The following is a 12,583-nucleotide window of genomic DNA, read 5'->3' on the forward strand; positions in this document are numbered from 1 at the left end:
AATATTCAAGTATAGAGGCAAAAAAGGCAGAGTTGGGCATTGTTCTGGAAATAGGAATAGGCAGTCTTAGTGCCTATAGATGGTCAGAAGTTCATATTCAGTTTTCAAATGACACAAGGGTTGTGAACATTTGGTTCAGTGTTCAGATCATTCTCACATGGGGTGGTTTTAGTAGCTGGAGCAAATAATTTGCAGAGCCTAAATATAGTGGCTTTTATCCTCACAATATTAGAGGAAATCTCTGCTTATCCAGTTGTGGATATCAAGGAACCATTTTGATTATTTAGCAATTGTGATTGAATTGTGAGAGGTGATAGTGGTGAGGTAAAGTTGGGTGTGATCAGCGAACATATGAAAATAGATTTCAAATAAAGTCATGCAAGAGCAGTATGTAAGTGACAATTAGAACAGAGATAAACCAAGGATAGAGTCTTAGGAGCCCTGTAAGATAACCATGAAGGAGCAGGAAGAGATGCCATTGATGGTGGTACTCTGGCTATGATTCAATAGGCCAAGGTCAAGCTGCCATAGTCTTACTTGACCATTGGGCTGCTCTCTCATTAGAGAAATGACTGGTGGTGACTTAACCTGAGGACCACCATATCTCAGGTGAGGGGAAAAGTTGAGAAGGAGAATCTTGCATGGTAACCTCACCTTGCAATAAGAATTGAATCTATGCTGTTGGCGTAACACTGCTTTGCAAACCAACTGTCCAGCCAATGAGCTAAAATGGATAAGAATGTAACCATATGGGTATAGTCCACACAGATGGATAACAACTGAACAGCACTGAAGATGGTGTGGTCAACAATGTCAAAGGCTGCAGGCTGGTCAGGAGTGAGGAAGTAAAAATGCTTACTATTGTCATCGTCATGAAGACTGTCAATTATGACATTATACTATTTTAGTGTGATAGCTGGGGCAGGTATCCAAACAAGGTAACCCTTGATGCTGGGAGGCATGATAATGCTACAGGAAGTAACAATGGTGTTTTAAAACTGGGTTATTAAGAAAGTACATTTTTACTTGAACCAACAAGCCTCAAGTTATGGCAATAAATATAAACGTATCCTCCGATGACAATGGCCACATCTGGATCCAGGGTTACATCTGCTTATTTTGGCATGTGATGTGTTTGATCAGAATGGGCGGCACGGTGGCACAGTGGTTAGCGCTGCTGCCTCACAGCGCCGGAGACCCAGGTTCAATTCCCGCCTCAGGCGACTGACTGTGTGGAGTTTGCACGTTCTCCCCGTGTCTGCGTGGGTTTCCTCCGGGTGCTCCGGTTTCCTCCCACAGTCCAAAGATGTGCAGGTCAGGTGAATTGGCCGTGCTAAATTGTGTTAAGTAAGGAGTAAATGTAGAGGTAGGGGTATGGGTGGGTTGCGCTTCGGCGGGTCGGTGTGGACTTGTTGGGCCGAAGGGCCTGTTTCCACACTGTAATGTAATCTAAAAAAAAACTTAGCACTGCTGGAATGTTCCTCTTCATAATGTCCAAATGGGGAAGACTGCACCTATTTAATGCCTCACTTCATCTGCATTACAAAAAAGCTCCCTTTGCTGCTTCTGACCAAAGCCTAAAATTTGGAAACTTTGAGAATTATATTGTGTGAATTTTGCATGAAATGTTTACCAAGGATAGAACATGGGAGACTGGTTAGGGATGCATTGGATTGGTCATGTATGCAGGTAACAAGACCATAAGACATAGGAGTGGAAGTAAGGCCGTTCGGCCTATCGAGTCCACTCCGCCATTCAATCATGGCATTCCAACGCCACTTACCTGCACTCTCCCCGTAGCTCTTAATTCCTTGCAAGATCAAGAATTTATCAATCTCTGCCTTGTAGATATTTAACGTCCTGGCCTCCACTATGCTCCCTGGCAATGATTTCCACAGGCCCACCACTCTCTGGCTGAAGAAATGTCTCCTCGTTTCCATTCTAAGTTGACTCTCTCTAATTCTAAGGCTGTGCCCACGGGTCCTAGTCTCCCCATCTAACGGAAACAAATTCCCAGCATCTACCCTTTCTAAGTCATGTATTATCTTGTAAGTTTCTATTAGCTCTCCCCTCAACCTTCTAAACTCTAATGAATACAATCCCAGAATCCTCAGCCATTCATCATATGTTAGGTCTACCATTCCAGGGATCATCCGTGTGAATCTCCGCTGGACACGCTTCAGTGCCAGTATGTTCTTCCTGAGGTGTGGGGCCCAGAATTGGACACAGTATTCTAAATGGGGCCTAACCAGAGCTTTATAAATTCTAGGTAGCACATCGCTGCTTTTACATTCCAACCCTCGAGATAAACGACAACATTACATTTGCTTTCTTAACCACAGACTCAACCTGCAAGTCAACCTTAGAGAATCCTGGGCTAGCACTCCCAAATCGCTTTGTACTTTGGCATTATGAATTTTCTCACCATTTGGAAAATAGTCCTTGCCTGTATTCTTTTTTTTTCAAAGTGCAAGATCTCGCATTTGCTCACTTTGTATTTCATCAGCCATTTCTTGGACCACGCTCCTAAACTCTAGATCTTTCTACAGCCTCCCCATCTCCTCAGAACTACCTGCCTATCCGCTTAACTTCATACATTGGTGAACTTCGCCAGAATGCCCCTAGTCCCCTCATCCAGATCATTTATATATTAAGTGAACAGCTGCGGCCCCAACACTGAACCCTGCGGGGCACCACTTATCACTAACTGCCATTCTGAAAAAGAACCTTTTATCCCAACTCTCTGCCTTCTGTCAGAACAATGATAAAGCACTTAAAATTAATCACCCAACTCAGTCTCTACCACAATGTTGTGGAGGTGTAAATAGGTGGCCTTAGTGCTGGTGCATTCATTCCAGGTTCATAAATTGGCATTTGTAAACTCCTTCGCTCAGCCTCAGACATTAATCTTTAAATGAGAGCCACTTAATCAGGTTAAACATCATGCTATTACCATGCACAAGCTAGTCTTAACTGAGTTGCTAGCACCTAGCATGAATATTGCTAAATAGCTGTGAATCATGAATGGACTCAAATATATAATTCCTCACTATTAAACTCCCAATCTCTGCTATTCTGTGAAAAGCAGGTAAAAAGCATTCAACATTAAGGAGAAGGGATGCATGATGAGCAATATCTTGAAACAGTGCTGAAGAATATTAATGACAAACATGAGAATGCATTTGGATAAAGTTCCTTTTGATTCAAATCTTTAATGTATTTCATACAGGTACATTAATGGATTTTTTATTAATAGTATTGCACATGGTAATTCCAATCCCAGAAGGCAGGCAGACCTATTTTCAAGCAATTTAGACAAATGGTGTAAAAGAGTTGTTGATCAAACCTGGGAATTGTGTGGCCTGCTGTGGAACAGATACATTTTAAATTACAGTACAATAGGCCACTGAGGCTTCTTTATGAGGGCTCATAGAGGGGTATGGAATTGTATGGTAACTTTCAGGATTAAACAAAATTACTTCTAGTTACAGAATCAAAGTGATTGTAGAGGAAAAGTGGTGTTGTGCTGGCAGGTGACAGCTGTTGAGTTTTTCATATTTGTCACCTGCTAGCACAACACCTCCTTTTCCTCTACAATCACTTCAATTCTTTAATTAGGTGGGGTTGTTCAACAAGCTACATGTAATAGGACTATTTTACATTCTAGTGTTCCAATTAAAACATGGCTAATACAGAACTTTTCTCAGTTGGAGGAGAAGGGTTTTCATTATCTTGAGGTTAAAGAGCCTGACAGTTCAGTTCTTCACCATTGTTGATTATAGTCTGTAGACTGAAACCCAAAAAAGGAACAGAGAAAAGGGCACATTAAAATCATCATCAGATGTGTGTTCAACAAACGAGTGCTTTATGTGCAGTCCTACACTTCAATGTTTAACATATTTATGTTTTAATTTGCATATATTATTTTGGTTCACTTCCAGTACACTTCACGCAGTTTCACTTAAAAAGACAATTACATAGTATCTTTTTGTCAACTACAAGCCCAAACATGCATTCTCATTTTATCCACTCATGATCTGCTCTTAACATTTAACCCTTTTATTAGATATTTCAGAGATTTGGCGGAACATCATGCTCCCATGTTCACTCCAAGCAGTTGTTCATTTAACATTCAGACTGAAATAGCTGAAGGTATTTACTAGTAAGTGGACTTCAGTTGAAAGAATGCAGCAGATAATCAGCAATACAATGTTTGACCAACAGACTATTTAAGGGCCTGGAATTGAAAGCTTGTCTCCTTTTCAAGGTCTTTACTCTGAGTTCTCAGTTTGGAAAAGTCAAACCAAAGCACCACTGACCCACAGAAAACCTGGAACTCCTCCAGTTCATCTTTGACTCCAAGGGCAGATTTGAATACATAAGATCAGGAAGCTTTTTCACTCCGGTAACAATAAAGCCTACCATGCAACCACAAAGTGCATGCACAGTAGTCACATTGGTGTTTTAATTACCTTTAGAAGGCAGACTTACATATGAAAAAGCATTCCTGTTCTTGTGGATCCAGTGAGGATGAGTGTGTTTCCTATGCATGCTTAACCTTGTATTAATATTTCAAAAACAGGTGTATATGCTTTTATGTATGAGTGTATTTGCGTGGTTTGTATGTATGTGTATATAAGGTGTATATATAAAATATGTGGCTGATCTCAACGAACTGGTCATTTGGACAGATAAGTGCCAAAACGGTTTTTAACTCTGACAAGTCAGGCATTGCATCTGGGGAGGCCAAACAAGGCAGAGGAAAATGTAATTAATTGGAGAATATCAAGGGGTGTAAAGTAAGTCTGGGACCTTGGATTGAATGTCCACAGATGCCTGAAGGTAATAAGACAGATCGATAAAGGTATTTAAGAAGGCAAATGGACTCTTTTACCAGCTCAGGTATGGAATATAAGAGCCAGGAGAATCTGAGGGAAGTAAATAAATCACTAAGTAAGCTATAACTTGAGTACTGTGTTCTGGTCACAGAAAGGACGTTAAGTGGACTAAGGAGGGTCCAGAGGAGATTGCCAGTACTGGAAATGTGCAGCTACGAGAAAATATTGGACAGGCTGGTGTTGTTCTCTTTGGAATAGGGGAGGCTGAGAGGAAAAATCGTTGAGCTGGACAGAATTGTGAGTAGTCTGGCTGAGTGGCTGAGAAGGAAACTCTCTCCCAAGGAAAAACAGCCTTTCTGCATCTATAATGTCAAGTGCCCTAAGAACCTTGTATGTTTCAGTGAGGTCACCTCTCATTCTTCTGAACTCTAATGAGTACAGGCCCAACCTACTCAACCTCCCTTCATAAGGTATTCCCTCCATACTTGGTTTAAGTAAGTGAACCTTCTTTGCACTACCTCCAATACCAGTATATATTTCCATATATAGGGGGACTGAGACTACTCGCAGTATTCCAGAGCATATGCATAGATAGGGTTGATGGTCAGAAAATCTTTTTCCCAGAGTTGAAATGTCTAAAACTAGTGGACATGCATTTAAGGTGAGAGGGGGAAAGTTCAAAGGAGGTGTGAGAGGCAATGTTTTTTAAAGGTGTATGTTCGGAGTCTGGAATGCATTGCCAGCGGTCGTGGAGGCAGATATGTTTAAGGGACCTTTAGATAAGTACATGAATATGCAAGGAATGGAGGGAAATGGACTAAGGGCAGGCAAAAAGCATTAGTTCAGTTCAGCGTCATGTTCGGCACGTCATGGGGGGGGGGGAGGTGGAGGGCCCGTTCCTGTGCTCTACAGTTTTATGTTTTATTCCAGCTATGATCTGACTAGCGCCTCATATAGATTTAGCATGACATCCAAACTTTTATGCTATATTTCCATTGAAATAACATCAATATTCCATTCGCCTTCCCTATTACCCACTGAACTTGGGTGCTACTTTTTTGTGATTCATGGACAAGGATTCCCAAATCCGTCTGTTCTGTAACTTTTTGCCCAGTTTAAGATGTGGAACGATACAGGTTTCGGTTCATAGAATCTGTATCTGCATTTTGGAAATGGTGCAATTTCATTTAAGTAAGTGAACACTTACTGAATATCTTTTAACACGTTTATAACCAGGGGTCTGACCTTCAGTTGGAATTTCAGACTCAGAAGCTTCTGGGAAAAGAGAAAATCTCAGCAACTATGATTTTACATTCATGTTAGCACATTTTGAAACTTTACAATTTCGTTTCCTGCCTCCTTATCTCCTCCCCTGACAGGTCAGCTTTGGAATTCATTGACATTCCAAGGAATCTTTAGCCCTTGACTCCTCACCTAAGAATCCATTTCCAATACTTGTTTACAAATAGGGAATACTGGTAGGCTATTGGGTTGGATTGGATATGTTTCTATCCATAAATGCATACATTTAAAAACAAAAACTACTGACGCAGATCAGGAATCACAGCCCTAATTAGTTAAGCTCCTCTTTGGACACAGAACCTCCTGTGGTTCCAGCCACTGTCCTGGTTCAGTTCAGCACTGAACGGACAATTAATTTGACTCAGAGCCTCCTCATCTGTAATGGTTAGTTCAGCATCACAAGAGGCATTTATCCATTAAGCTACTGGGGCAGCTCCATCTTGCACTTTAAATCATTAGTGTGTTGGGAAAGATGTCACAGAGTGAGGCTACTATCTTCACACCTTAATTTTTAATCAAAAAGATCACATTTATTCTAAATTTTGTCTGAAATTGATCTTCATTTTGTAGTGTGGACTTTTGAACTTTTATACTGACTTAAATCATCTCAATCCTTGCTCTAGCCCAGTTCAGAGGTATATGGGGAAAATAACCACTAGAACACCAAACCTGATCTGTTACTGTCTGATAACTCAAACACACAAAGCACGCAAAATGCAGAACCAAGTCCTTGGCCTTAGGTCAGGGTAGATGGAGAAATGGCAACATAACATTGAAGATATAGCCTTAAGTGAGTTTGTTTGAAAGGAAATGAAAGTAGTTTTAAAATAAAATTGAAAGCTATGAGACGGGTTTGGAAAGACGTCAAGACAAATAGTGAATGGGTGACATTGTGCTTTGATTTTAAAATGCGTTCATTCTAGAGGAAAGGAAGACTGATTATATAAAAGGAATTCTGCAGTTTGTCCTTAAAAAGAAGAAAATAGAGGAGTTAGTGTGATGCTGATGATTTTGGCAAGGAGGAAAATTTTGAAAGATTACAGGTTTGCACTTGAAAGGAATAGGACAGGAAAGTTTTTAGAAACATTGACCTTAGAAAGTAACACAAAACCAGCAAAGCCAACAAAAGGAAATGTCTTAATTAAAATATATACTGTATAAGATATAGTATTAATGGTATGTATACCTTTGCTTCTTGCTGGTTGATTTGAGGGTTTGGATTGTTTCCTTCTCATAATTTCATCCTGAAACAGGAACAATGAAGTCAAATTTTCTAACTGTGGCCTAGAAAATGTCAAACATCTTGTTAAAATGAACTGGTGAGTGTTTATGGCCTCTGGAACAATATCAAAAAAATGACAAAAACCAGGTGTGAATTAAATGGTGTTTTTAGTTGGTCTACAAAAACTTTCCAGCCTGGGCATAATCCTGGGAAATCGCCTCTCCACCCTCCCAGTGTTATTACATTCCCTCTAATGTGGATTCCAGAACTGTACAAAATACCCTAGCTGTCACCTGCAAGGACAGCTGTATGTGGTACTGCCTGGACTCAGCTTAATGCTAAGGTCTTATTATGCGTGTTGATACAATTAGGGAAATGAGGAGAGACAATGACTGTGATAATCAACTATGATCCAGTAGTATGGTGGGGTGGGCCTGAGTAGCCAAATATTCTATATCTAGTCCTCTGTTCCTCAAATATGGGGGACAGACCAGCCACACTACTCAGGGGAGAATACACAAAGGGAAATCATCCTGTTCAGAAATGTTATTAAAAACTTTTAGAACAGGTAGGATTTTAATCTGGCCTAAACTGCCTGTTCCTGCACATCGTGTAACATGCTGTACTAACGTTAAAATAATCTAGCATGGATTATGGGCATCTTCTATAACTGTTGCAATTTGAGTGACATTGTCTGGATTCTCTGGGGTCCCCAGTGGGCATATTTCTCAAACACCAGCTTTAACAATTAACTTTTGGTTGCAGTGGAGTATACAAGACACCAGGAGCCATCACCATACTGCAATATTTAAAACAGTAATAGTGACCTAAATGACTTTAGCAATAATCAAACACACTGTGACTGGGGTTTTCCAAATGAATTGCTGGGTCATACAGATTGGGAAATTGCCAAGTTTGATCAGAGCTGTGCTGCAATGTTGGGACAGCAACATCCCGAGGTTGACAAGTTCAAACAAATCAACCAGATTTTGAGTGACTGATTTTTACCCAATGGTGCCTTTTAGAGAAATGGAGAAGTGTTGGACATACGAGCAAAACAAGTCTTCATTACAGTCATAGAGACGTACAGCATAGAAACAGACCCTTCGGTCCAACCCGTCCATGCCGACCAGATATCCCAACCCAATCTAGTCCCACCTGCCAGCACCCGGCCCATATCCCTCTAAACCCTTCCTATTCATATACCCATCCAAATGCCTCTTTAATGTTGCAACTGTACCAGCCTCCACCACATCCTCTGGCAGCTCATTCCATACACAAACCACCCTCTGCGTGAAAAAGTTGCCCCTTAGGTCTCGTTTATATCTTTCCCCTCTCACCCTAAACCTATGCCGTCTAGTACTGGACTCCCCAACCCCAGGGAAAAGACTTTGTCTATTTATCCTATCTATGCCCCTCATAATTTTGTAAACCCTGTTTAAGGTCACCCCTCAGCCTCTGACGCTCCAGGGAAAACAGCCCCAGCCTGTTCAGCCTCTCTCTGTAGCTCAAGTCCTCCAACCCTGGCAACATCCTTGTAAATCTTTTCTGAACCCTTTCAAGTTTCACAACATCTTTCCGATAGCAAGGAGACCAGAATTGCATGCAATATTCCAACAGTGGCCTAACCAATGTCCTGTACAGCCGCAACATGACCTCCCAACTCCTGTACTCAATACTCTGACCAATAAAGGAAAGCATACCAAACGCCTTCTTCACTATCCTATCTACCTGCGACTCCACTTTCAATGACCTATGAACCTGCACTCCAAGGTCTCTTTGTTCAGCAACATTCTCTAGGACCTTACCATTAAGTGTATAAGTCCTGCTAAGATTTGCTTTCCCAAAATGCAGCACCTTGCATTTATCTGAATTGAACTCCATCTGCCACTTCTCAGCCCATTGGCCCATCTGGTCCAGATCCTGTTGTAATCTGAGGTAACCCTCTTCGCTGTCCACTACACCTCCAATTGTCATCTGCAAGCTTACTGACTGTACCTCTTATGCTCGCATCCAAATCATTTATGTAAATGACAAATACTGTGAGTTATATAGAATTAGATGAAAATAAAGATCTCAGACACAGGCCATTTGAGCCTCAGGCCGCAAACAATGTTTAATTATTATATATCAATCCAATTGGAGAGGCGGCATTGAAGCCAGACTTTCTGCTCAGGAGAAAGAGACGTTCCCACTAAATCAGATATCCCCCTCAGTTGGTATTGATATTGCACATAGTTGATCTTTTGTCAGAACTTGTGAAATAAGATACAAGTCCCTTTGATCTGTCAGGGTTTCACAGTCATTGCTCTGTACAGCACAGAAAAAGGCTCTGCAGCTCATCGTATCCATACTGGTCAAAAGCAACCACCTACTATTCTCATCCCATAGCCTTGTCTCCCTTGGCATCGCAAAAGCACGTCTAAACACTTCTTAAATATTATGATGAATTAACGAGTTTTGAGAAGATTTGTAGCTCAGGTTGAGGTTCTGGATGGAGGTTTGCTCACTGAGCTGGAAGGTTCCAGGTCAGCGAGCAAACCTACATCCATTATGATGAATTCCTAAATGTATGATTATTTCTGCCTCTAATCCTCTCATAGCCAGTGAGTTCCAGATGCCAACTACCCTCTGAGTGAAAGTCAATTGCACCACATCTCCTCTAAACCTTCTGTCTCTTACCTTAAATCTCTGGTCCTGGTCACTAAACCCTCCACCATAGGTAAGTTCCTTTCTATCTATCCTATCTGCATCATCCTCTTCCCAGCCTCCATTTCCTCTGCTCTAAGGCGAATTATCCAGTTTACCTGAGCTCTCTTTGTAACAAAGGCTCTGCAGCCCAGGCAACATCCTGGTAAATGTTCTCTGCACCTTCTCCAGTAGTGAACTATCACATCCCTCTTCTAATATGGATTCCAGAACAATACTCTAGCTGTCACCTATTCAACATTTTATACAGTTCCATCATAATCACCCGGCTCTTAAACTCTATGCCCCTGATGAATTAAAGCAATTCACTTTGTCTCCCTGCACCCCCCTTCCACCCCAGGGTTATTACAGGGTGAGCTTGCAAGCAAGAGGCAGCTACTGTAAAGGAAGGAGAGACTGGGTTACACTGACTGGGTCACAGATCCACCAGCTAGGTCACAGATACACTGACTGGGGCACAGGTACACCCAGATATACCAACTGGGGCACAGGTATACCCAGATATACCGACTGGGGCACAGGTATACCCAGATATACTGGCTGGGTCACAGGTACGCCCAGGTACACTGGCCAGGGCACAGGTATACCCAGATACACCAACTGGGACACAGGTACACCCAGATATGCTGCCTAGGTCACAGATATACCCAGATACATCGACTGGGGCATAGGTACACCCAGATATACTGCCTGGGTCACAGATATACCCAGATATACCACCTGGGTCACAGGTACACCCAGATACACCGACTGGGGCACAGGTACACCCAGGTACACTGGCCGTGGCACAGGTATACCCAGATATACTGGCTGGTTCACAGGTGCGCCCGGATACACCGACTGGGGAACAGATACACCGGCTGGGTCACAGGTACACAGACTAGCCCAACATAATAGAAAGGACCTGTACGCCCGGTTGGGGCTCGGATTAATCAATGTGTTCATTGCCTACTTGCGGTTGTTCCCGTGTCGATCAGCCTTACAGAGAGGATGTGAGTGGAGAGAGCTGTTACCTCCTGTGCCTTGACCCTCTTATCCAGAATCCACTGCCTGCGCCGGCCTTCCCAATGCAGTGCAGAGGCCATTGCAAAAGGAGACTGTAGCTGCAGAGCGGGGCTGAGAGAGAGAGAGAGGGATCACAGCTCAACAAAACAAACTGTCTGTAAGGGAGCTCCTACACACACAGTGCAAGCGTCACTTAGCAACTGGTCGCCAAAAGTTGCCGGTGGCGGCGCTTGTGGTCTGCAGTTGCTTTCCCGCAATAAATGCTTTCTGACAAACTTCAAAAGTTTTATTTTCGAACGACGCCGAACATTTGCAAGATGAAGTCACGGCTAAACCTGGTTTCACTGCCACCCACCCACTTCCCTCTTGGTATCGGGGGAACCCAATGCGAGCTCCCCATCTCAATCTACACGGTCAGCTGCCCTGGTCCCTGCAAGTTAAATACTGGCTGAAGAGTGGAATGTGTCATTGATAAAAAGGAGGAGCCACACTTGAGGCCAGGGGCTGTGTGTTTTGGTTTAGAGTAAACCATTACGTTGCAATTTCTCCCTGGCATCATTCAAACTTCACCGCCTCATTCTTGATGAGAAATGCACATCTCTTTGGAATTTCAATAACCGAGGGGTGTTTAGCAAAACTAAACATTCCAGTTGTCGTGAAAGTCACATCAGATGAGGCACCAACTGGGGAGTTGATCAAATGGTTCAACCAAGGAGTGCATACAGTGAGGACAAATGAGTTAGAAGTTGCATGGAAATCAGGCCTCAGTAAACCACTATGAGTTTGTTCTCGTAACTTTTTTTTTGGTTAACTGATCTAATTATCACGAGGAGAATGGTTTCCTCCCACCCACTGATCACACTGTGGTGCAAGTGAAAACAGAAAGCATCCAACTGCCTCCTATGGCCAGGACTGCAACAGAGTAAATTGTGTCACAAGACATGGCCACGTATCAAATATCTAAAATGTGCACAATATAAGGAAAGTAACATTGAGACTCAGTATCCCTTGTCCGTGCAAGTTTGAGAAAATCCAGGAACAGCACATGGGCAATTGTGTGTATTTGTCCTCATTAAACAAAGGATGACAGTGGGGTGATTTTGTTTCAGTTAACATCCAGTAACAGCAAGAACCTTGCAAAAATTTGGTGAAGCAGATGATACAATAGGGCTGTATTGAGCCAGCAAATGAAAACCGTGTAGAATTAACAATGAGACACCTAAGCCTGCTATGGAAACACAAACAAACTGACATTTTCTACAAACCCACCGACTCCCACAGCTACCTGGATTACACCTCCTCCCACCCTGCCTCCTGCAAAAATGCTATCCCTTATTCCCAATTCCTCCACCTTCGCCGCATCTGATCCCAGGAGGACCAGTTCCACCACAGAACACACCAGCTGGCCTCCTTCTTTAAAGACCGGAATGTCCCCTTCCACATGGTTGATGATGATCTCTGGCGCATCTCATCCACTTTCTGCACCTCTGCCCTCAAACCCACCCCT

At 42.6% G+C, this 12,583-nt stretch overlaps 1 long non-coding RNA gene across 2 annotated transcripts; it reads right to left on the reverse strand.

Annotated features, from left to right (window-relative positions):
- Positions 1-3,187: 3,187 nt before the first annotated feature.
- LOC148141775 (uncharacterized) lies at positions 3,188-11,444 on the reverse strand. 2 transcript variants are annotated; one of them, XR_015752440.1, is made up of 4 exons: positions 11,085-11,444; positions 7,327-7,384; positions 6,046-6,113; positions 3,188-3,790 (listed from the first exon to the last, which is right to left on the reverse strand). It is a non-coding gene; the product is annotated as an uncharacterized LOC148141775 (long non-coding RNA). The 2 variants fall into 2 exon arrangements; XR_015752441.1 differs by lacking the exon at positions 6,046-6,113 and having other exon boundaries at positions 11,085-11,411.
- Between the last annotated feature and the right edge of the window lie 1,139 nt (positions 11,445-12,583).

This window comes from Chiloscyllium plagiosum, unplaced genomic scaffold (assembly GCF_037043375.1).
Source record: "Chiloscyllium plagiosum isolate Xiang-an unplaced genomic scaffold, Cpla_swu_hap1 HiC_scaffold_32, whole genome shotgun sequence".
Lineage (NCBI taxonomy): Eukaryota > Metazoa > Chordata > Chondrichthyes > Orectolobiformes > Hemiscylliidae > Chiloscyllium > Chiloscyllium plagiosum.